The 25,691-nt window shown below is 40.3% G+C and overlaps 1 protein-coding gene across 5 annotated transcripts in view; it reads left to right on the forward strand.

The window, feature by feature from the left end:
* LOC137253491 (WD repeat-containing protein 26 homolog) overlaps positions 1-25,691 on the forward strand; it is a 79,670-nt gene that overhangs the window by 13,863 nt on the left and 40,116 nt on the right. The window lies entirely within an intron of this gene.

Below are 25,691 nucleotides of genomic sequence, written 5' to 3' on the forward strand. Positions count from 1 at the left end.
TCATCATTTGTAGTGAATTTAATGAAAATCACAAGTATATTCGTCATAATACAATAACAACAGTGGTACAACAAAGAAAGTTTGATAATATAGCTACCAACAACTGAAAATCTCCCGCCAATTCCTGTGCTGAAAGCTTTCAGTAATTCAACATTCGCATACGCGCCATCTATCGGTTGATAGCCTAAAATAAATTTTACCATCTACACCTGTGCTGCCACCTGGTTCCAACTCATCTATTTTTCGGAGTATTTTTTTGGAACACCATGTCTCAAAATTCTGGAAAGCGTCGTGGCGAGACCTTGGGCAATGAAGCTGAAATAATTAAAAAGGCTCCTCGTCTAAGCGATTCATCCCCTAACCTCATCCGTACAATCGACCAACGACAGATAAAGTACAATGACTCGTTGTCCAATAAAATAATGGAAGCAGAAAAGCGTATGATGGAATTTACATGCAGAAAACTGGAAGATAAATTCGAAGGCCTGAAGAAGGAGTTAAACGATTTAAGTGGCAGAATTAATCGCATGGAGGGTATGTTTGAGAGGATTGGGCACCTCGAAAATGAAATAGCCACACTAAAACAGAGAGTAGGTAAGCAAGAAAACTTTTTATCTAAGCAAGAACTCCAAATTGCTGCATGCGACGTCCGAGTTCATGGGATTCCCTTTGAGGAAGGGGAAAACTTACAAAAGATTTTCCACCACCTCTGCTTCACGCTAAACTTACAGCCACCCGCCCTAATAAGTGTTTTTCGGCCGAAACGTAAACTACCCCACGGTACGGTTGATCCGGCCGTTATCATTAAATTTTACTCACCCGCGGACCGAAATACGCTGTTGAAAACGATTGCGAGCTTCAGGCGCCACAACAACACCAAAGGGCTGCGACTCGTGCATGTGGGAATAAATTCCAATGAGCCTATCTTTGTTAATGCATCGCTGACCAAAAACAACTATGAGATCTTCAAGGCTGCGATCCATCTAAAGAAGAGGAAAAAGGTTTTTCGGTCTTTACAATGCGCGGTATGGTGCATATAAAACGAAAAATCAGCGACCGACCCGAAGCAGTCCCCAGCCTGAGTTTTCTCGACAGTCTCGACCCGGAAAACAATACTTCCTTTCGTGAAGACGACACGCCGGTTGCGAACAACGCCCTGGAGGGCCACCAAGGGCTTAACTAACAGCCTCCCGCTAATAAATATTTCTCTTTGCTCTCTTCAAATCTATTTCTTCTCTGTCTTTTTTCCACCTACAACATCACAAAATCGTTAATTATGTTGTTAGCCAAATTCAGTGTAAATCATTCACTTAATTATTTTTATAATGTTGGTCTCCGATAGTGAGTCCCCGAGTTCCAAAGACTGTCTATCTACTTTGTTGCGCATAGTCAGCAAAAAAACCCAACGGGCTGAAAGTTGTCCATATCAATGCGCAAAGCCCTTATAAAAAGCTTGACGAGTTGAGGTTTCTGTCAGAAAGCTCCGATATTGATGTCATATGTGTTTCAGAAACATGGTTTTCTTCGTTTCGTAAAAATGACATGGTGAAGATAAATGGATACCCACTTTTCAGAGTTGATAGAAGTGGTCATGGTGGTGGTGTTGCGATTTATGTAAAAAATAGTATGTCCTGTAAATTGTGTTGTTGTTCTAGTCCAGGTGATCCTGTGGAATATGTGTTTGTTCATATGTTTTCTAAAAATAATAGTAGGCTTCTTATCGGTTGTGCATACAGACCGAATCGACTAGTAGATTTTTCCGCATTTATTGAATTTCTTCAATCGTTACTAATAGACTGACAATATTATCATCGCTGGAGATTTTAATAGTAACCTACTGGTGGATGCCACTTTAAGACAAAGCATGGAATCTCTGGGACTTTTTCCCACAAACTGTGCTATACCAACGCATTTCACAAATACTAACTCTTCTCTATTAGATTTATTTTTTGTCAATGATCTTCATAAAATGATTCACTACACGCAACTATCCGCCTCCTGCTTCTCAAAACACGACCTGATATTCCTAAATTACAACTAAATTAAAATTACAACAACCAAACATCATGTAGACCAAGTTCGTTCGCGTATCGCGATTACAGAAGTATAGATTATTATTCTCTTTCTGAGTCCGTTGAGTGTCGGTTGAATGGAGCTTGATTCGTACGTTGACATCGGTTGATGACCAGACAAAGTTTCTGCAGGATAACATAAATAAGTTATTCAATGATTACGTTCCACTAAGAATAAAAACACCTAAATACAAGAATAGCCCTTGGTTCAATGCTACATTAAAACACCTTATCCACCTTCGTAACCAAGCCTACTCACGGTGGAAAAGGTACAAAACAGTGGAAGCGCATAGTTGCTTTAAAACGGCTCGGCTTATTGCAAACAAAGCCACAAGGCTGGCCAAGGCAAATTATTTTAAGTATAAGTTTAGTTCTGATTTGGATACAAAAGAAAAGTGGAACAAAATCAAACAAATAGGAATTGGTAAGCCCAAAAGTGACCTGTTTCATCTTCCTGATGTCGACATCAACGAAATAAATAATACTTTTGTAAGACTACCAAACTCAGCCGACAATGTGTGCATTGATAACTACTCCGCGCGTGTTAATGTTGACAGTAGCCCTTTCGAGTTTGTTTGTGTCGATAATTGTGATGTTGTCCAAGACATACTTTCTGTGAAGTCTAACGCAATGGGGCTTGATGGTATATGTTCAAAGTTTTTAAAAGTCATTATTCCAAAAATCCTTCCCCACATTACTTACTTGATCAACTCAATTTTGACGACCGGTGTCTTCCCAATATACTGGAAAGCTGCAAAAGTTATTCCAATCCGTAAACAAAATAATGAGTATCGACCAATAGCCATACTCCCTTTCCTCTCTAAGGTCGTTGAACGTATTATACATGGGCAAATCGTATCATATGTACATGAATACAAGCTCCTGTCAGACAGTCAGTCCGGTTTCAGGTCACAACGGAGCTGTACAACGGCACTATTATCTGTGACAGACGAAATTCGTGAGCGAGTGGATGAAAGTTACATTGCCTTCTTAACACTTCTTGACCACTCCAAAGCTTTCAATTCTGTAGACCACACTCTGCTCTGTAGGAAGCTGGAAAACCTATTTAACTTCTCTGGTCATGCAGTTGCCCTTATAAGATCATATCTTGGCGATAGGACTCAAGCAGTATGTATAGATGGTGAAAAGTCTGACTTCCTACATGTCTTAAGAGGCGTCCCTCAAGGCTCTATCCTGGGTCCTCTGTTATTTGTTCTGTACATCAATGACTTACCCGATGTCCTTAAGTATTGTAATGTTCATATCTACGCTGATGATGTGCAGTTGTTTACGTGTTGTCCTCGTGATCAAACTAGCTTGTGCATAAGTAACTTAAACCACGATTTGAATCAAATATTTTCATGGGCTGCTATGAATGGCTTATGTATAAACCCGAATAAGTTAAAATGTATTGTTATTCATACAAGGTCTTTTCCCACTAATGATTTAGAGAATGTAGTGTTCGACAATTCCGTTATAGAATACGTAGATACGGCGAAAAACTTAGGTGTAATTTTTAACAAAACATTGACATGGAAAGACCATATTTTTAGAACGGTTGGAAAAGTGTATGGAATGCTTCGTACACTATGGTTAACACAGTATTTCACGCCTTTGCACATAAGACTACTTCTCGCTAAAGCGTACTTAATACCTACGCTACTCCATGGTTGTGTGATTTACTCAAACTGTGACTATCTGTGCAAGAACAAACTAAATGTTGTTTACAACAACATGGCTAGATATGTTTATGGGTTGAAAAGACTTGACCACGTATCACAACATGCTGAAAGGTTGCTAAACATTTCTTTCGAAAATCTTTTAAAAGTCAAAACACTGTCCTTCCTCCATAAGTTGATACACACGAAGGAACCTGACTATCTATATCGTAAGCTTATTTTTCTGCAATCATCAAGATCGGTGCTTCTTCTTAAGCACATTAGATACCGCACGCTAACCTCTGAGCGCCAATTCTTTGTTACTGCAATACGTCTTTGGAACTCCCTACCTACAAGTCTTCGACTCTTAAGTAATGCTCTGCACTTCAAAAAAGAGCTAACATCATTTTTTAACGACTCTTAAACTGTATCTCAAATTGATGTTGTTAAAATGTTCATTTCTAAGTCCTTTTCCTTTCTCTGTGTCTTCTTTCTTCATTTGTTAAATATTATTCGATCTATAACCAGCCAAAGGTTATCATCACTACTGCTGTCTTTTAATATTTATTAATTACTTTTATTTAGTTTTAAGATTTACATTTACATACATAAATATTTCACTATTATCCGTTATATTTAATTTAATTTGATTAATCTAATTTATTATTATTATAAATGTTCAATTTTGTATAGCGCATGCTATTCATGACTAGCACTGTTAAATAATTTGTCAAAATTGTTGTGCTGGGAACAAATAAATACATACATACATACATATATAAATAAATTAGTGGTACCCGACAGATGATGTTCTGGGTCACCCTGAGTCACGCCTTCACATATACAACTAAGGGCCGCTCCCTTTTAAAACCCTCATTAATACCTTTAATTTGATACCCATATCGTACAAACACATTCTAGAAAAGGCGTCCACCTATAGAACTATGGCATACTCCCTTCTAAAATACCCTTTAACACCTTATATTTGATACCCATGTCATACAAACACATTCCAGGGTTACCCTAGGTTCATTTTCCTACATGGTTATTTTCCCTTATTTTGTCTCCAAAGCTCTCAGCAACAAAACGCAGGGCGAAGCAAAAGATATCGTAAAAAAATGCCCTCTCACAAATGAAGGTTTCGAGATGGCCTGGAAAAACTTGTGTGAAAGATACGAAAACAAACGTATCTTAGTTAACACACAACTACAAATTTTATTTAACTTAAAAAAGGTAGAAAGTGAGTGTGGCAGTTCAATAAAAAAGCTGCAAAATGATATAAATAATTGTATTTCGTCCCTCAAATGCCACAAAATTGACACTTCCAATTGGGATGCAATCCTGACCTATCTATGCTCAACCAAGTTACCAGAGAGCACGCTGGCTCTTTGGGAGCAAAGTATAGACCATAAAATAGACATATCCAAGTGGGAGGATATGGATAAATTCCTGTCTAATCGGTTTCAGACACTTGAAACAGTGTCTGGTTTTACAGGGCATGCCACTTCGAAAGTGCAAAAACCAAACGCGTCGCGACAATCAACGGAAACCCCTACGAAAAGACTTGGTGCTTTTCAAACGAAAGTATCCAAGCAAACAATAAAATCAATTTGTAAAATGTGTAAATCCCCTGAACACAGATTACGCAACTGTTCACGCTTCTGCGACTTAACCCCAATAGAAAGGATTAAATTTATAAAATCCACAAGTGGCTGCCTGAATTGCTTATCCCCAGGACACACCGTGACGAAGTGCACCAGTTCCTACAACTGTTCCAAATGCCACTCTCGTCACCACACGCTCCTGCATGCGGATACATCTCAGCACACGGCTGTACGCAATCCTTTCAAAGATGCGGATAATAGCCCAACAACTTCGGCACAGGCGCGACAATCTGCGAACCAGAATGTAAAATCCTGTCATGCCAATTCCAGCACAGGCGTGCTATTAGGAACTGCTCGCGTACACATTCGCCATAATGGTACCGACTTCTCCGCACGGGCATTAATTGATTCAGGGTCTGAATGTTCCTTTATAACTGAAAGACTGAAACGCAGAATCAATTTGCCAGCGAGAAAAATGCATGCCCAAGTTTCAGGCATCACAAATTCGGTGTCGGCTCAGGTGAAAGAAGCATCCAAAATTGAATTACGTTCACCAGTGGATGCCTGCTTCAGCCTGACTACACCCGTTCTAGTCCTAGCCAAACTCACTGGGAATCTTCCATCCTGCCATATCAACGTCATGACTATGCAGGCATTCCCAGACTTGGTTTTGGCAGACAAGAGGTTCTACATCAACGAAGATGTAGACCTCATACTTGGAGGAGACATATATCCCCAAATTATACTGAGCGGTCTGAAAAAGAATGTACTAAATACACTTTTGGCCCAAGAGACAGTGTTCGGTTGGATACTAACCGGTCGCACCGAATCACCGAGTCCAACGAAGAGCATCATGTCATTCTACAACGAGGTTGCGTTGGACAACCAATTAAAAGCTTTCTGGGAGGTAGAAAATGTTCCCAAAAACAAAATGCTTAATGAAGAAGAAAGGTATTGTGAACAATTATTTAAGGACACAACAAAACGTGATGAAAGTGGAAGATATACAGTCTCGCTACCATTCAGGCAGGATTACCCTGAGAAGATTGCATTAGGACCGTCTCTAAAGCGCGCATGTTCACAATTCTTCAGAAATGAGGGGCGATTACTGAAAAACCAAGAGTTAGGGAAAGAGTATGTTCAGGTGTTATCCGAATACGAAACGCTTGGACATATGAGAAAAATTAAAAATAATGTACCATCCGACGATTCGGATAATTATTTCCTGCCCCACCACGCCGTTGTAAAGGCGGAAAGTACCACTACCAAGGTGCGCGTCGTCTTCAACGCGTCAAGTCCTACAGCAAATGGCATTAGTCTAAACGACATACTCCACCCAGGTCCAGTACTCCAAGCAGACTTGCCTATTTTAATTTTACGTTGGCGACTGTATCGCTTTGTCTTTAATAGTGACATCGAAAAGATGTATAGGCAAATTTGGGTGAACGAAAATCACACCAAATTTCAACGGATTGTCCATCGAACATCCCCCAACGAACCCATCAGTCTTTACGAACTAAAGACTGTCACCTTTGGTGTAAACTGCGCCCCCTACCTTGCGATACGGTCACTTCTACAATTGGCTGATGATGTAGAAAATACGCACCCAATAGCATCGGGTATATTACGAGAAAGTATGTATGTCGACGACGTTTTATCTGGAGGACATACAATAGCGTCAACCATCAAAGCAAGGAACGAGATTCGCGAAGCATTACACTCAGCTGGCTTTCCATTGCGCAAGTGGACATCCAATTGTGAGGAAATCCTTCAGGACATCCCCAAAACGGATTTGCTCAGCGAGGACTTCCTAGCGTTTGAAGAGGCTAGCTCGGTGAAGGCACTCGGAATACGATGGAACGCGCATTCAGACATGTTTTACTTCACCGCAGGAGTTTTAGAGAATGGCGAGAACATCACCAAACGCGCAATCCTATCCGCTATAGCCAAACTTTTCGACCCTTTAGGCTGGCTTGCACCAATGGTCATAGTAGCAAAAATACTAATGCAGAACATCTGGTTAGAGGGCACCGGGTGGGATGAACCTGTCTCCCCAACTACCTTAGAACGGTGGGAAACTTTCACCCAACACTATAACGAAATAGATAACATTAGGATACCGCGATGGGTAAATTTTACGCCCGAGGACGACATCGAAATACATGGTTTTTGCGATGCATCGGAAAAGGCATATGCAGCAGCAATCTACATGCGCGTAAAAAGGGACGATAAAATTTTCACAAATCTCTTGCTAGCCAAAACCCGAGTAGCCCCAGTGAAAACCATCTCACTACCACGTTTAGAACTTTGCGGCGCCGTGCTGCTCGCAGAAATCATGGAATCAATATTCCGAAATATTCATTTGGGACCAGTAAAAGTTCACCTCTGGACGGATTCAACCATCGTACTCGCATGGATACGCAAGCCGCCCTGTACTTGGTCAACCTTCGTCGCACATCGAATCACCAAGATCCTCGATATGGTCGGTAACAAGGACTGGCTTCACGTTGACTCGGAATCTAACCCAGCGGATTTAGGGAGCAGAGGACAACTAGCGTCAGATTTGGTCAACAATTCGTTGTGGTGGCAGGGTCCTTCTTGGCTACAAGAAGACAATTCTCACTGGCCAGCACAAGATGCCGATTACAACACGTCCGTTGAGGAAAAGAGGGCACAATCGTATGCCACGACAAGGGTAGATCATACAGATATTCTTGAACGATTTTCAGATTTGCCACGAGCTTTGAGAGTCTTATCTTATGTTAGGAGATTCTATAAAAGAACGCATCCTAAAACCAAAGCAGTGTTCCAAGAAAAGTCGTGCATAATCTCAGCCGATGAGATTAAGGCAACGACTCAAGCATTAATACGAGTCTGCCAGAAACAATTTTACGGGACAGAATATTTAAAATTAAGAAATAGGGAACCTATCGATCGCAAGAGTGAAATACTGTCCCTAAATCCATATATCGACAAAGATGATATTATTAGAACAGGGGGGCGTCTAGGGGCTTCAAAGGACATGTCATACAATGAGCGTCATCCGATCATCTTGCCGTACAATTGTAGGCTGTCTCGCCTTACAGTTATGATGGCTCATCATGACTCCCTTCATGGCGAGAACCAGCTCATGCTCCGTCTTATCCGAACCCAATACTGGATACCGAATGTCAAGACCATGATCAGAGCCATCATCCACAATTGCAAAACCTGCATTATTCACCGAAAGCAGGCACAGTCCCAACTTATGGGGACCCTTCCCTGCGAGCGGACTACTTTTACCCGCGCGTTCACCAATACCGGGGTAGACTTTGCGGGGCCTTTCGACATCAAAAGCTACCGCGGTAGGGGATGTCGACTGTCAAAAGGCTACGTATGCCTGTTCGTCTGTTTTTCCACTAAGGCCATCCACTTAGAAGCCACTAGTGACCTTAGTACCCCAGGCTTCCTCGCGGCCTTTTCGCGTTTTATCGCGAGAAGAGGATGTCCGAAGAACATCTACTCCGACAATGGTACGAACTTTGTCGGAGCTTCCAGATCTCTACGATCGGAATTCAAAGCCTTCCTGGCAGAGAGCCGAGACAAAACAGTCTCCAAGTATAGCCATCAAGCATTAACTTGGCATTTTATTCCCGCTGGCGCTCCACATATGGGCGGCTTGTGGGAGGCGGGGGTGAAGAGCTTCAAAAGCCACTTCAAGAAGATCGCATCTCCCCATAAGTACACCATGGAGGAGTTCCAAACCATTTTGTGCAGGATTGAGGCGTGCCTCAACTCGCGCCCACTCAGCCCAGGGTCGAATGACCCAACGGATCTGGAACCACTAACCCCAGGACATTTCCTAACGGGCAGCCACCTACTGGCTCCGCCAGAACCAGATGCTAGTGAGAGCTCTGCCTCGATGATAAATCGGTGGCAGAAACTCAAAGCCCTCCATCATACTTTCTGCAAGAGATGGAAGGTGGAATATCTATCCGAACTTCAAAAACGAGTGAAGTGGAAGCATCCCAAAGAAAACATACAAGTGGGAGATCTCGCCGTCCTCAAAGAGGACAACTTATCTCCCAACGAATGGAGGTTAGGTAGAGTCGTCAACGTACACCCCGGCGAAGATAACCGAGTACGTGTAGTCGACCTCATAACCGAGAAGGGTCAAGTCAGACGACCTTTGGTCAAACTGATCCTTCTCCCTACGGAAATCGAGTGTAGGAGGACCACGAGTTCCTCCTAACAATCCGTCCGTTCCTCCACATACCTCCTGTCAGAAAATTCAACCCCAGCTCTCGTTCACCCGGAACGAGGCCAACCAACAACCCTAATGCAGATCCGCATCTGCCACAAAATACTTATTTTCAATGTCCAAAATCAAACCCCAATTCACTCACTCCCCAGAGCGAGGACACCAGAACCCTAACGCAGATCCATGATCTGCCACATAATGCATATGCACTCGTTCAAAGGCACTCGGCCAACAGAATTTACGAAAATTCATCCCATCACCCAAAACCTTTTGAAAAAAAAAAGAAAAACAGAATTTCTTCTACTCATAAATTTCGAGTTTTCCAATGAAAAAATCGAAAAATTAGCAAAAACAAAAACTTTTGTGAAAGAAGGACTGGCAACAAATTATAAAACAAGTTAAAATGCAAACCTAGATGCTTATACATATCGGACGATGTGAGCATCTACATTAGTAGCAAGTCAAGTTCTAAACTCACCCTCTTTTTGTTCGTTGATTGATAGTTGCGTGCTGTGACTGGATGTGAACTCGTTCCACCACCAGATAAGTTCGGTACTTCCTGATCCATAATTTCATCAGGTTTCACTGGTTTCATAACGTCCGCAATGAATTGTGGATGCATATAAGCGTAACGTCTTTTATTGTGAAGCACACGACACCTAAATTTATGGAAAATGAAATATGAGGTTTTCCATCACACATATTCATTGATATAAATACGGTTCATATCGTCTATGAAAGCTCGAACCACATATAAAAGTTTTCTACCATAGATGGGCCTTAATAACAAAAAGTGAAAATAATCCCATAGCCCGGTAGTAAGCCGACAGTCTTGGAGGCGACAGTCTTGGTCCGAGCTTTCACCGACGATATATATTTTAGGTTACAAATTCTACTAACCGTAAGCTATTATACTCTCGGTCAGGTCTACATTCAAGTTCTCTGTACGCTCAAGTTCAAAATCTTGTAATACTAAATAAACTAATATGCAATGATTTATGTTGTGCTAGGTTTACTATTTTTTAAGCGGCCGTTTCTATTAAATGAATATCCAATACAACTTAATATAAGGCTATGAGAAAAAATTATTTCTGTGCCGTCAAAGGAAATGTATAGAAAACTTTACCAATCGATTGTTTTATCTTTTCAAATGGAATATAAAAGCCTTTGTCAAATAAATCTCATCGCAGGCGTCGGTATTGAGGACATAAATAATATGAATATTGCATTCCCAAATTGGTCATAGTGTGCATAACACTTATGATATTCCAAACACCAATACTGGTCCCATGGTTCCATATAACGTGATCTTAATTGTACCTCCTGATATTCGCTACTATTCAGCGTCCTATTATTTTGTAATGTTTGATGAAAAATCTTTTTAATAAATCTATTCGCAAAAGTCCTCTGGTATTAAGGAGGGGAAAAAAAGCCACACACACAACAGCCCCCACATATACGTGCATGGGTGCTGACAACCCGCACACACACGTGCATGCGTATGAAACGCATGCATGTGCATGCATGCACACAAATGCGGCGTGAGTGTGGGTGGCTGGAAATATTATTAAAACGTTAGGGAGGGGCGCCGTCAATCAGATAAAAGTTAGGCATTGGGCCTAAACATGCCGCCCCCCTTGCGGTACGCAACATCACAGTCCGCCAAGGATCACCGACCGTGAAGAAGAGAAAAAAAGTAAAAAAACTTATAATTAATTATATCTAACTTAACATAATGCCGGACAGTCCGCCGGCTTGGCGGCACGCAAAATGGTGGGAGCTTGGTTGCTGCTGCCTCGGTCATTCACCAATTTTCCCGTTATGGTGTAAGGCGTGAGCCAGGTTTGCCTAGAGCTAGGGATTGCGAAAAGAAGTAAGAAGATATACGTGTTCATATTTCTTGCCGTTTATTACCAATTCATTGGAAATTCTATGCTTGTGAATTTTGTATGAAGAAAATTCAAAAAAAAGAACTTATTGTAATGATACAAGATTTTAAACGCACACCTCCATTGTGAATTCAATAAAAAATAAAAAAAGTGTAAAAATTCATGGATTTCGGTCGTTACCGAACATTTTCATGTTAGGCCTTGGTTGTGCCCGAGAGTACCCAACCGAAGATGGTACTCTGAGCCAGCAAAGGGCCAAACGTGGTGGGCAGAATCCCTGGTAGCATTATTTCGGCATATACGTCTGTCCCTAGTACGAGGCGGATCGGGGCAGATGAATAAAACTGTAGATCCGCCAGACGGAGATGTGCGTACGGGGATGCGATGGCGCTGTCGACGCTGGTCGTGGGGGCCATTCGCCGAAAATTGGACACGACCGCCGCATGGGTTGCAATTCGTTTATTTTGGCCGTGTCTTCCTCGTATGCGTAGTAGGCATCCTGCTTGTCCGCCAATGGTGCTGGTAGGGAGTAGGGAGTTGGAGCTCTCAGCTGAGTATGTAATGTTCAGTTACACACAAACTTAGCCTTCCTTACTTGTTTTGTCCGTTTACGCAATTTTGTCTAAGCAGGATACGAAATTAACTCTGGGGTCTTATTAAGTAACACTATTCGAAAGGAATCTCTTTCACATTAATAAAAAGTATGTAATTTAACCGTTTTCGAATAGCATTTCCATTCTAATCGAGTTATCAAGAACACTGCCTCTACTTAAATCGTTTTTAAAGAATATACGAGTACTCCACAACTTATCCTCATTCATATGAATATATCAAAATTTGCAATTCAACAAATGTATTTTATTTTGGCAATTAAGTAATTCCAAGTAGTTGTTACGATTATGGTCGTTGCGTATTCTATATGGAGTTTTCTTGTTTGTTGTAAGCGCAAAGAAATTTCTCGAAGGCTTAGGGAGCGTAACGTAGGTGACGGATATGAATCCGGTACGCTACTGATATTAGTCAGACTGTCAGCAAAACAGTTTTACTTCTCCCCTTCTAGTCGAACGTGCCTTTCCTTTATGTTATCCAAAAGATATTTGATAAAACACTTTTATCTTAAGTGAAAGAAAAAATGCGTACTAGCCGTAGATACTCAAGCTGTTAGCGGATCTAGAGATAGGAATAGGGTCTCGAATAGTAAACTCCCTATAAGACCTCACCAAAAAGTCCTATCCCAATCCCGTAATTTTCTTTTAAAAATCCCGAAAACCCTAAGCATTTGAATCGCTTCAGAGGTGACTGCCTTACTTTGTTCATGCGCTCTGTTTTAACGTTGTTTACATTCCACTAAATCGCCCAAAATAACCTATAAAACTCAACAAAAAGCGAGTTTGTGTTTGTACTTAGCTGGGAATCCATTCATACATAGCTGGAGTAGAGAGCAACAACGATAAATGTCAATACGCCTTGGTTTGAAACTTTCTTTATTTTTTTTTGTGGTTTGCCTGTTTTTGTGTGAAAGCTTTCGGCGATTGCGCGCGCTCAATGTTTCTTAATGACTGGTGAATTTTGTGTCTTTATTTGTTATTGAAAAAGAATGAAAATTATTCCACACATAAACACGCACACACACTTACACCTTATACAAAAGAGAAAATAAAATTCAATTTAAGTAAACGCGAGCAAAACAAAGAAAACAAGCAAATTATGCACAAAGAATTCACATACAGATACGCTTGCCAAACAAAAATAAATTTATTACACACACGCAAATCAATCTATTTTATTATTAGGTACCTACATACATATATTGTGTGTTATGATAACTGATTCACCATATCCATTGGCAATGACGGCTGATGCAAGTTGGCTGAAGTCGACGATCAGTTTGTCAGGTGTTGGACAAATTATGCATGTGTAAAAGTATATTAATCCATTTATTTTTAATGCATTTAAAGAAGTAATGATTTCTCTTTTCAAATCACCGTTGTGTAAAATTTTATCATTTAAGAAACAAGAGAAAATGTATAATTTTAGGTGAAACTGATGCGATCATGGATTGTGATATCTCTTCCCCTTATTAGCATTCTTGGAATTGATAGCAGGCTGGTCACCAAATTTTTATACCTTTCATGAAAATGAAATGGTATATTAAGTTTGTCACGAATCTCAAAATTGTAAGTCCTTAAAGGAAAATAGATAGACGCACCAATAAGTATACCGAAATGATCAGGATGAAGAGCTGAGTTGATTGTCCGTCTGTCCGCCTGTCTGTTTGTATGCAAACTAGTCCCTCAATTTTTGAGATATCTTGATAAAATTTTTTGAGCGGGTACATTTGGGTGTCCGATTAGACATATGTTGGAACCGGCTGGATCGGACCACTATATTATATATCCCCCATACAACCGATTTTTCAGAAAGAGGATTTTTGTCATATCTTCCTCAATTTATCAGATTTAAGCTTGAAAATTCACCATATGCTTATATTGTTGTCTGAAAAAATGGATGAGATCCGTCGTATATATAGCATATATCCCCCACAACCGTTTTTTCAGAGAAGAAGCTTTTCGTAATTGCCGCCCCATTTCAACAGCTAGAGGCTTCAAATTTCACCGAATGCTTACGTATATAGCATATATTGTTGTCTGAAAAAATCATAGTGATCGGTCGTATATATGATATTGTAACGAATTTACTGGAATTCCTCTGATTTGCAACCTTCTGCTAACGTTCGAATCACTAAACTGTTGAATAAATAACTCCAATATTCGATAATGCAAAATGGTCTTTATTAGCCTACTTCAAAATAACACTTATACTTCGCAACTAATAGCTTGCTTAAACCAAACTGAATCTCGGGCCTCTACTGTTGCCGCTTTTATACTCTTCGATTGCCTCGTTCCATACTTCCAGGCGTTAGCAGAATTAACTTAGTTACTGCTTTAAAATTATAACTACAGATGCACGTGTATAGCTTCTCATATGCGCGTGTATATGTGAGCGACACTTCCACAGATAATTGCCTACATTTGGGAGCATCTCAGATAAGATATATGCATGTGTTTGTGCGTCTCTTCTCCGCTGTGTGTACGTACATATGTGTAGACATAATGATTGTTTCGTTTATGTAGATACAAGTGACTGCCTGCTTTATTGTTATTGTGGCTTCATTTACTTAGCATCAGACTAGTGATGTGAGTATCACTTAGTGTCACTAATATTCGTAACACTGCCCTCCACCTAAGTCTGATCGTCCCGATCAGACAAATCTCCCGATCTAAACGCCGCTAGCATCTCCAAATGTAACACTCTTCTATTTCGTGGTTTCCCAATGGTTTGTAGGCGGTACATGGTATCACTGATCTTCTTCACAACTTTGTACGGGCCTTCCCAACTGCACCGAAATTTGGATGGAACACCTTTCCGCCGGTGAGGGTTGTATAACAGTACCAAATCTCCCGCCAAGAAACCTTCGGAATTATTGTTCTCATCGTACCTGCGTCTCATCTTACTACTCATTATCCTGGATCGTTCCCTCGCACTCTGTTGTTTGACCAATGAACTACTTTGTAGAGCTTGCTCTTGACGGATTGGCTTCACATAGTATCATTCCGACGTTTCCCAACAGAAGTGCGCGCTGGCTTGAAACCACCCCTGCATTCTTTCAGTCTGTTGGAGACATGAGCCCAAATTTAATTGACCTATAAATTGTAGTATACAATGATTTTACAAAATTTATTTGTAACATGAAGTATTGAAATATTAACTATTTTTAAGATACTTACCTTTTGCAAAAATACTTACCTAATGAAATACCCTGCAAATGTGTTAAAATACTTACCTTAATGAACCACCCTCTAAACAAAGAATTTATAAATTTTTGTGTATTGTAAGTACCGTGCACTCAACTTTGTACATTCCTTTTACATACATACGAACATATAAATAGTTACCGTTTCCTAGCTGCGCAGGAGGCTGAACATTTTACTGCTTAATATGTAAGTTTTAGTTCGTCTGTAACTATCGCCCGCTAACGTTCATTATTGTTCTCGAGTTAAAGAGTTTGTTTGAGTGCCGTTAAGGAAGTTTAACTATAGTTATTAAATAGTTTCAATTAAAAAATATATTAAAAAATATATTAAACATTTCATATTTAAAAGGTGCATTTTTCTTTACGTGACGGTGTGTGAAGTGAAGTGCTAGTGGTACCTTAAACCCCCCACAAAAGTGTGCTTTATTCCCCAGAAAAATATACACAGTCGTTTTAGTGCGTCCATTTAGTCAATGCCAGTGTTTCTCTCGAAGGTACTTTTGATTTCGCTTTATTTGGCCTATTCGATCCATCAATCTTTGCTCGATCTACTTTCCTTGACTTTCGTGGTCTCTGTCGAATCTCCTCCACCAGCACTCGCTTACTGCTGAACCCTTTCTCCAAACTGAAGTTAAGTGTATATCCTGGTTCTCATAACGCATCAGGCTTCTCTGCATATCAATCTTGATGTCATGGTCAACCAAGAAATTCACTCCCAATATAACTTCATCAACAATCTCCGCCACAACGAATTTGTGTAAAACCATGACCTTCCCAATTAAGACTTCCCAGATCACTTCTCCCCGGACTTGGTTATACTCGCCAGTGACCGTACGCAACCTTGCTCCAGGTAATGACTTTACTCTCCTGTAGACCGAATCAGATCGAATCAAGGAATGAGATGCGCCCGTATCTACAGTCAGTACACGTTCTTTGCCATCCAGCTTTCCTTCGACGGCAAGACTGCTCGATTTTCTTCCAATTTGCGACACAGATATCACAGGACATTCAACAGCTGGGGCAAGTTTTCGTTCTTTACATCTGACACGCTCTTGCTTATTTCCTCCAGCTTTGCGTTTACGGCCACCCACATTGTTGGAACTATTAGGACCAAGATCGCAATGACGTGCAATGTGACCGGGCTTCCCGCATTTGAAGCATTTGCTAACTCTTCCACTCCGCTTTTGCGATCCTTTTAGCACCTCCAATATTGCGTCTACCCACTCTGGCCTTTCTACTTCCATACGGCGTGCTTTGAAAACTGGCTTACACAAAAGCGACGCTGTTTCCTGAATAAATGCATGTGATACCGTTCCAGCAAATGTCAGCTTTGGGTTTGCGTATGTAGCTCGCTTCGTTTCCACGACCCGTATGCCATTTATAAAACTGGATTTTTACCCTCTCGGTGTATTCCACGGGTGCTTCCGCATTTGCGAGATGAGCCAATCTTTCAACATCCGAGGCAATGTCCTGCAAAGTTTCATTCGCTCTTTGGTGACGGCCTTGCAACTCAATTTGGAATATCTGTTTTCTATGCTCGCTTCCATAACGTCTCTCGACAGCGGCCATCAATGCTTCATAGTTGTTCCGCTCTCCTTCGGGAATCGTCTGTAGGATTTCGGCTGCCTGCCCCTTCAATGCTACGAATAGAGCTGCAACTTTATCTTCAGCATTCCAGTTGTTCACTGCTGCGGTCTTCTCAAACTGTAGCTTAAAGACCTGGAAAGGAACAGAGCCGTCAAAGGATGGTGTTTTTACCTTTGGATTGCTTACTGAAACAGCTGGGCGATTTAATTGCAACTCCTGTATACGACCTCTCAAAGCATCCACCTCGGCTTCGATTTTTTCCTCAAACTGCGTTATTTTCTCGTCCATACGCGTTCCGATTTTGATGATATACGCGCCTCTTGCGCTTCGAGTTGTCCTGTTATGCGTGCCTCTTGTTCTTTCAGTTGTGTTTCCATCTTTGATGTTGTTCGTGTCTCTTGGGATTCCATCTGTGATGACATATACGTTTTCTGTTCTTCCAGTTGAGTTTCCATCTTGGATGTTATGCGTGTCTCTTGCGATTCCAGTTGGAATGCCATATATGTCTTCTGTTCTGCCAGTTGAGATGGCACTGTCGATGTTTGAGCAGATATTGCAGCTAAAATCATGTTCAAGTCTGTGCTCGTAACTGTCTGCGATATTTCATTTTTCTCTTCAATTTTTGTTGTCTCGTCGACATCAAGATGAAAGACATACTCTTCCACGTTAATTCCTTCTGCTTCCATTGCCTCTCGTAATCGTGCCTGAAGTTCGAGTTTAATGCCGGTTGTATTCAATCCACGGCTCTCCAACTCCTTCAGTTGCTGGATCTTCAATTCACTGAACTTTGCCATGTCCTTGTTGTCCTCTGGAATTTATTCAACAATTCCTCTTCTGACACCAATTGTAGCGAATTTACTGCAAATCCTCTTATTTGCAACCTTCTGCTAAGTTCGAATCACTAAACTGTTGAATAAATAACTCCAATATTTAACAATGCAAAATGGCCTTTATTAAAGTACTTCACAATAAATACCTCTACTATTGCCTGACAGATTGCGTGCTTAATCAAAACTGATTCTCGCGCCTCCACCGTTGGTGCTTTTATACTCTGTGATTTCCTCGTTGCATCTTCTAGGCGCTTCCAGAATTTACTTAGTTACTGCCATATAATTATAACTACAGATGCACGTGTATAGCTTCTCATATGCGCGTGTATTTGTGAGCGACACTTCCCCAATTACAATTGCATACTTTTGGGAGCATCTCAGATAAGATATCTGCATGTGTTTGTGCATCTCTTCTCCGCTGCGTGTACGTACATATGTGTAGACATAATGATTGATTCGTTTATGTAGATACAAGTGCCTGCTTTATTGTCGTTGTAGCTTAATTTACTTAGCATCAGACTAGCGATGTGAGTATCACTTAGTGTCACTAATATTCGTCACAATATGTATCCCATACATCCGATTGTTCAGATAAGAAACTTTTCGTAATTTCTGCCCCATTTTAAAATCTAAAAGCTTCAAATTTCACCATATGCTTCCGTATATAGCAGATATTGTTGTCTGGAAAATTCAAAGAGATCTTTGGCATATACATATATTATATACCCCATATAAACTGTCATGTCTGCCCCTTTTTATCGAGATAGATATAGAATTCCGTATATCGGAAAAAACTTCGTAATTAAACTTCACTTCGCAACTGATAGCGTGCTTAAATCGAACTGATTACTGAACTACTCAGCTTTCGCTGATTTTATACTCTCTGTTGCCTCGTCCACTCATTTCTCCTAAGGTCTAGTAACTTCTCGAAATTCATGCTTGGGTACCATCCATATATGTACATGTATATTTGTAGTTTGTATCCATATGCGTGTGTATATGTGAGTACTACTTCTACTGATGATGACGTGCGTTTGTGAGTATCTCTCTGCTGTCTTGCATGTATGTGAGAAAATGATGATTGATTTGATGTACATAATAGTGGCAGCCTACTTTATTGTTGTGTCTTTATTTACTCAGTATCAGATTGGTGATGTGAATCAATTAGTGATGGTAATATTCGTCACAATATATAATATTTTGGAAAACACAAAAAACTTATTTATTTAGTAAGTAATACGCCTAGAATGTAGAAATTTGATGTGTGGACTGATATTGAGACTCATGATATAAAATCGAAAACATATTTGAAAATGGGCGTGGCAACGACCACTTGTGATAAAATCAATTTTAAAAATATTATTAATGATAAATCAAAAACCGTTAAACCTATCATAACAAAATTAAGTAGAGAGCACCACAATGCGTGGGGAGGAGCAGATACGAACGAGAGAGGCGAATCTCTATTTTGTTCCATCCTGCAAACTAATTTTCAGATATCCAACAGGGGAAATGTCCCTACATACATTGGTCCAACATCCAGCAATGTTCTGGATATTACATTGAGCTCCGAGCGTGATATATCAAGGTATGATTGGATGGTTCTTGATAGACCATCCTTCTCCGACCATGCTTCAGCATCCCTCATCAGCTTCAGCATCCCCCTAAAGAGGGTAGAGAAGGGAGGAACCTTTAGAAACCCTAGGTCAACGAACTGGACTAAATTCCAGAAACATGTAGAAACAAAACTGGAACAACCCAAAGAGGTTGCTAATGTAGAGGAACTGGAGGAGTCGAATGAATTCCTAACAATGATGCTTATGACTGCGTATAACAAAGCTTGCCCTCTAAGAAGATTCAGAGGAAAAGCAAAGCCGCCATGGTGGAGCAATGAGCTGATTCTTCTAAGAAGGCAGGTAAAAGAAATGTTTAAGCTCGCAAAGACCGCGGAAAGCGAAGTGTGTCGGGACGAGTACAGGGATCTACTGAGGATCTACAAGCGTGAAATTACCAGGGCGAAGAGAAACTCATGGAAAAGTTTCTGTACGGACATAGAGTGCTCCAGCGAAACAGCACGGTTGAAAAAAGTCCTAGCAAAGGGAAACATAGTCCAGGGACTAATAAAGAAAGAGAACGGGGAATGGTCACGTAATAGTGAGGAATCCCTTGAGGTGCTTCTCGATACACATTTCCCATCGGGAGACGGTTTAAAAGAGCCAGCAGACATCACTGACACTTCGATCACGGAGCTAGTAGTGCCGGGCTTGGTGACCGATACCAAGATCGAGTGGGCAGTGAAGACGTTTTCTAAGTTTAAATCGCCGGGCCCAGATGGTATTTTTCCGGGCCATGCTACAAGTCTCAAGTAGGGCGGTCGTGGAATGGCTTAAAATAATATTCGATGGGGGCATAAGACTGAATCATGTACCGCACTCTTGGAGAACTGCTCGTGTAGCTTTTCTACCAAAGGCGGGGAAGATCGGTCACGTATATCCCAAAGACTATAGACCCATTAGCTTAACATCATTTCTGCTCAAAACCTTTGAGAGGCTGATAGATGTGTACATAAAGTCCAACGGGGATGAAAAGCTGCTCTCCACAACACAGCATGCGTACACCAAAGGTAGACACCGCATTGCATAGGGTGGTAATAAGCATAGAGAAATCCCTGGAATATAAGGAGTATGCTCTAGGATTCTTCCTGGACATAGCCGGGGCTTTCAATAATGTTGCAAAATGGGCGATTATGGATGGTCTTAATTACATTAAAGTATATGCTGCCTTAATCAGATGGATCGGCTGCATGTTAAATTGCAGAAAGATTACATCACAATGGTGATTGTACGAGGCCGCGAAATCAGTGGACAGGGGCACGCCGCAGGGAGGGGTGCAATCACCTCTGCTGTGGACGCTGGTCATCAACCAACTGCTCAGGCAATTCGATGAGGGACCCGTAAAACTTACGGCTTACGCAGACGACGTTGCAATTGTCATAAGTGGAAAGTGCCTTCCAACGATTAGTTCTTTGATGGATCGGGCGCTTCGGGATATTCATACCTGGGCATCTAATGTAGGGTTGAAAGTCAATGCGGAGAAGACGGATATGGTCTTGTTTACAAAGAGGTACAAGGTCCCAAATTGGACCAGACCTAAGTTAGGAGGGGTGACCTTACTGGAGAAACTTTGCACAAAATATCTAGGAATCATCCTAGACAGTAAGCTGTCATGGAAGCTCAACCTGGAGAAGAGGGTCAAGAAGGCTTCAACGGCACTCTATGCATGTAAAAGAATGCTGGGGTGTACGTGGGGCCTATCGCCCTCTCTTTCTCATTGGGTTTTTACAGCGATTGTAAGCCCTATTCTATACTATGGAGTTCTTGTTTGGTGGAAAGCCGCACAAAAAACAACATACCTCAAAAAATTAGATGGGGTATGCAGACTATCAATGCTTAGCATTACGGGAGCCCTGAAAACAAGCCCGATGGCTACACTGTATGCCATTATGCATATTTAACCTGTAGACCTGGTAGCAAAGAATATAGCGTTAATATAGCTGCAACGAGGCTCGGTGCCTCGGGTAACTTGAGCGCCTACCATACGGCCACAGTAGTATAGCGTCATCAATCACAAGACGAACAGACTACCTGATTCCCTATCTGCGCTTCGAGGGAGATCTTAAGGCCACAATAGAGGTGTACGGTTGGCGCAAGGGTGCGCAAATGGCGGACGAGGCGATACATGTGTACATCGATGGTTCCAACGTAGTGGAAGGAGTAGGGTCTGCGGTATACTGCGCTGATCCGGAAATAAGCGGATCCTACAGGCTGCCGGATTACTGTAGCGTTTTCCAAGCGGAAATATTAGCCGTAACCAAAGCAGTAGAAACCCTGGAAGAGAATAGCTTAAGCTGCAACCGTGTTAACTTTTATATTGACAGTCAAGCAGCAATTAAGGCAATAATCTCGCATAGCACAGCATCTGGAGAGAATCGGGACAGGGAGAAGCATACATCTATATTGGGTCCCAGGGCATATGGGAATAGATGGGAATGAAAACCCGGATGAACTAGCTGAAAAGGGCGCATCCCTTGAAGCTTGCTCCGTAGACGTCCCAATTAGATTGGGCGAGATTAAGCGAAGGCGAGGGGTGCACATGATCGACCAAGCGGGATAGGCGTGGGTTCAAGCGCGGGGCTGTAAAGTGTCGAAGATTATGTGTAGGTCTTACAAACTTAGACTAACACAGTTGCTTCTATCATTAAAAAGAGAGGACTGTAGACTCATGACGGGTATTCTGACTGGACACTGCCTTCTGGCGTCACATGCCTTTAAATTAGGCTTGGTCAGTGATAGCAGATGTAGGAAGTGCGGGTTGGAGGAGGAAACGATCGAGCACGTTCTGTGCTCGTGCCCTGCACTTGCCAGGTTAAGACTCCAGAATTTAGGAGTGATACAGCTGTCAGATCTAGAAGCAGCAAATGGCTTAAGTCCTAGGAAGCTTCTAGTATTTGCCAGAGGACGGAGTTATTTTATAACATAGGTCTTGGTTTTTGATACGGTTTTTTAGTTTGGTCGTTAAAACAAACTTCTGGTAACACTACGGACTCTAATCAGTCTATGTGAGGTCCTCATGGACCGGCCAGTTCAACCTAACCTAACCCAGTCTAATAAGCACTTTACCTGTTTAAAAATTATTTCTCTTTAGTGTATCTTGTTTTTTGTAATAGAGCAAAATATAAAAGCACTTAAGCAGATAAGCACGCTAATTATGTATGTGCTTAAATTGGTTTAAAAATGTTAGTAAGCAATTGACTTTCGAACGAATCTACGCACAAACTTCATTTCATTTCTATTTCGATACGTTCTTCGTGAAATAGGTTTTAGAAAAAAGTAAGGAAGTCTAAGTTCGGTTACAACCGAACATTATATACCCATTCGCTCTCATAAATAAAAAAATAAAATAAAAGTATGTATATTAGACTGGGTCGATTTATTAACCGATATCGCGCTATCGATTTTTCGATAGGATTTGGGCTCAGAAAAGAAAAGTTGCATACCCACAAAAATTATTTTCGAGCCTGCGAAATTTAATTTTTTTGACTTTTTTCGACTTTGATTTTTAAGGTTTTTTTCATGACCTACTAAAAAAATTTTCATTTGATTGTAAAATTTTCATATTTTAATATATATTTTTTTTTCAAAAACTGTTATCACCAACGTTTTTAGCGGTAATTTTTGGGTCGTACAGGGTATACATATGAAATTTTTTTAGTAGGTCATGCAAAAAGCCTTAAAAATCCAAGTCGAAAAAAAGTCAAAAAAATGGTGGAACTTTGTTTTCCTGAGCCCGAATACTATCGAAAAATCGATGGCGCGATATCGGATATCGTCTAATGTATATATGGAGCAGAAAATGCATTTAACGGTTAACCAGAAAAAGCAATTCGGTTTATCACGGATAACAACCGATATCCAAGAACCATAATGGGCTTTTTCAGTGAGAAATGTTTATTTTTGAAATTTTTTGGTTTTTCTCAGTGATTTTTTAAAACTGTTATTTTGCGAACGAACACCCTGGGGAATGGTACTTTTTCGTCTGCTTTGTTAGAAATAACATAAGGTTATTACAAGGGTCTGCAAATAATTGTTAACTCCCGAAATTTAAAAAGAAAATAAGAAAGAAAAATCATACTACGCCCCGATCGCATACATTTTGGGTCATGCAGGGACTTTTTTCAGGACCAATTTTAGAAAATTTCTGAAGTGTTCGTGAATAATCATTTAGTGACTTGTTTATATTAATTTTGGGATCCATCTCAATTTTGAAATCACCTCGAGATTATAAATTGATACTTTTTCGATATTAATTTGAAAATATGTTATGGATTTTTTACACGATAATCTCGGAACTCTTTAAAGATCGTTGTGGAATCATTTTAGCAGTCATTTTGAAATAGTTACGGGATTATGCTGGCGAATTATCGGACTGTTATTTTTATCGGATACTCGTCGGCAAATTATTGGTTTGTTATCGACGAGTGATCAATAACAACTGTTTTCGTAGAGTCGTCGGTATGGTATCGGCAAATTATCGACGTTTTATCAGTTGTTATGGAAAAGATATCGATTGTATATCGATAAAATATGGCGTTGTTATCGAAATTTCATTGAAAAATATCGATTTGTTATCGGAAAGTTGTCGATTAGTTATTGATTTGTTATAAAATTATAGAAAAGTATCTATTTGTTTTCAACGAATTTTTTTGAAAAAATTTGGTAACTTTTCGGTAACAAATCGATTATTTTTCTTTAACAAATCAATAACATTTCGATAACACATCGATAAGATTTTGATAAATAAAAGATATTTTTTCGATAAAAAAGCCAAGTTTTTTAAACCTGTACTCATCGATAACGTTGCTACCATTAACAAATTTAAAATCTCTATAAAAAATCGATAACTCTTCCTTTCTTTCCTTATTTTCCTTTCTTTTTGTTTTCTTTTCCTTCCTTTCTTTTTCTATTCTTTACGCATCAAAAAATGCGTGCCGTGATGCGTACTATAGATATACCCCACCGATAAACGGCGCCGCCCATTTAGGTCGTTTTTCGCACGCCGCCGCGGAATGTCAAAAATATCGGCGCGTTACTATATTTTCTACTCGTTTAGGACTGTTTAGGCCATGTATTATTCATGTCGAAAATTGATCGGATATGGTCGAAACTGGTATCAACGGATGCGCATCACTGCCGAAATTTAACTCTTTCTAACTGTTCAAAAGTTATTTAAAACAAGTAAGGACGGCTAAGTTCGGGTGTAACCGAACATTACATACTCAGCTGAGGGCTTTGGAGACAAAATAAGGGAAAATCACCATGTACGAAAATGAACCTAGGGTAACCCTGGAATGTGTTTGTATGACATGGGTATCAAATGGAAGGTATTAAAGAGTATTTTAAAAGGGAGTCGGCCATAGTTCTAAAGGTGGACCAGGGGCGACTCTAGAATGTGTTTGTACGATATGGGTATCAAATTAAAGGTATTAATGAGGGTTTTAAAAGGGAGCGGCCCTTAGTTGTATATGTGAAGGCGTGACCCAGGGTGACCCAGAACATCATCTGTCGGGTACCGCTAATTTATTTATATATGTAATACCACGAACAGTATTCCTGCCAAGATTCCAAGGGCTTTTGATTGCGCCCTGCAGAACTTTTTCATTTTTTTCTACTTAATATGGTAGGTGTCACACCCATTTTACAAAGTTTTTTCTAAAGTAACTTTTTGCGTCAATAAACCAATCAAATTACTATGTTTCATCCCTTTTTTCATATTTGGTATAGAATTATGGCATTTTTTTAATTTTTCGTAATTTTCGATTTCAAAAAAGTGGGCGTGGTCATAGTCGGATTACGGCCATTTCTTATACCAATACAAAGTGAGTTCAGATAAGTACGTGAACTGAGTTTAGTAAAGATATATCGATTTTTGCTCAAGTTATCGTGTTAACGGCCGAGCGGAAGGACAAACGGCCGACTGTGTATAAAAACTGGGCGTGGCTTCAACCGATTTCGACCTTTTTCACCGAAAACAGTTGCCGTCCTAGAATCTAAGCCCCTGCCAAATTTCACAAGGATTGGCAAATGTTTGTTCGACTTATGGCATTAAAACTATCCTAGACAAATTAAATGAAAAAGAGCGGAGCCACGCCCATTTTGAAATTTTCTTTTATTTTTGTATTTTGTTGCACCGTATCATTACTGGAGTTGAATGTTGACATAATTTACTTATATACTGTAAAGATATTAAATTTTTTTGTTAAAATTTGAATTAAAAAAAATTCTTTTTTAAAGTGGGCGTGGTCGTTCTCCGATTTTGCTAATTTTTATTAAGCATACATATAGTAATAGGAATAACGTTTCTGCCAAATTTCATCATGATATCTTCAACGACTGCCAAATTACAGCTTGCAAAACTTTTAAATTACCTTCTTTCAAAAG

The sequence above is a fragment of the Eurosta solidaginis genome, chromosome 5 (genome assembly GCF_040869045.1).
Source record: "Eurosta solidaginis isolate ZX-2024a chromosome 5, ASM4086904v1, whole genome shotgun sequence".
NCBI lineage: Eukaryota > Metazoa > Arthropoda > Insecta > Diptera > Tephritidae > Eurosta > Eurosta solidaginis.